The sequence below is a fragment of the Frankliniella occidentalis genome, unplaced genomic scaffold (genome assembly GCF_000697945.3).
Source record: "Frankliniella occidentalis isolate FOCC.00 unplaced genomic scaffold, Focc_3.1 Scaffold129, whole genome shotgun sequence".
Taxonomy (NCBI): domain Eukaryota; kingdom Metazoa; phylum Arthropoda; class Insecta; order Thysanoptera; family Thripidae; genus Frankliniella; species Frankliniella occidentalis.
The window spans coordinates 467,118-468,258 of record NW_026267256.1 but is presented as its reverse complement, the minus strand read 5'-3'; the positions used below and the strand labels follow the sequence as shown (position 1 = coordinate 468,258).

General features: G+C 48.8%; 1 protein-coding gene across 1 annotated transcript in view; it reads left to right on the top strand.

The window, feature by feature from the left end:
- Window positions 1–1,141, top strand: part of LOC127750063 (gastrula zinc finger protein XlCGF52.1-like) — a 10,632-nt gene that overhangs the window by 8,196 nt on the left and 1,295 nt on the right. The window lies entirely within an intron of this gene.

The window sequence follows — 1,141 nt, the reverse complement described above, 5'->3', positions numbered from 1 at the left end:
GCCGCTCGCTCGGGCCTATGTTGCCGTTGCTGTAGCGTCATTGTTTGCCGCCACATTTTCCCTCCATTTTTTTCCCGTTACAACAAACATGCTGCTGATGATGACGGGCCGAGTGCGCGCAGTGTCCGTGTGCCACGCCCCGCCACGCCCCGCTCCGCCACCCATGCTTTGTCCGAGGCATGACAAGGCCAAAACAAAAAGTACCAACACAGCGCGCGGCGGCTTTCGTGCGGGGCGCGCAAACGTCGACGGCGCTTATTGGGAAGTCTGCATTCAAGAATTGGGGAATAGGATCGTTACCCAGCAGAGATGTCGAAGGGGCGCCTCTACACAAGTCGAAGGGGCAGACGCGCAGACGCACAAATAACAGATGAAGGGAAGACGGAAACTGTAAAGGGGCAATCATTTTGTTCCTTAAACGTCAACGTTTTCGTGCACATCGAGATCAGATGCAATTTTGTTCCTAAAATTGGCGAAATTTTGTAGGTGTGAGACTGTATGCGTTTAGTAAACGATTCCGTTAAAGCTGAGTAAAACAAAGTGGAGAACAAGAACCCGGATATAACAACACTCTCATCTCGTTACTGATTTTTTGCCACCCCGTGTCAGTATTTATGTTAATTTTTTAAGTAGGAATACTACAGTGTTTTATCAGGAGCGCATTAATTCCTTATTACGTTACTGACAATTTGATTTCTTATTAGGATATATTGAACGAAACTATGCGGAATAATGACAAATTGATCAGTAATTCCTGCTGTAGAGAATTCCTAACGTTTCGCCTGACCAAAAAATCAGTACATGTCTGCCAGTGCATGTTCCATGTGCTATGGAAATTTCTGTTTTCTTAGTCCTCGCATTCTTCTTTTCAGCTTTACCGACATGCATGGACCCTATGTCCTTTTTGTAGCTTACAGCGCACTAAATCAACTAATTCCCTTTCTGCTGTTGCTGATAACTGCTGCCGCAGCGTTGCATGGGGCCCATGTACCACACCCGCGCAGCGGAAGCACCGCGTCGTCGCCGGGGACGGCATGAAAATCAAATCACGTTTCATTTGACGGGGAAATCGGACGGGTGTCGGACAGACAGGCCGACGCGAGCGGAGAGATGGACAGACGAGACGGGCGGGACGGGGAGG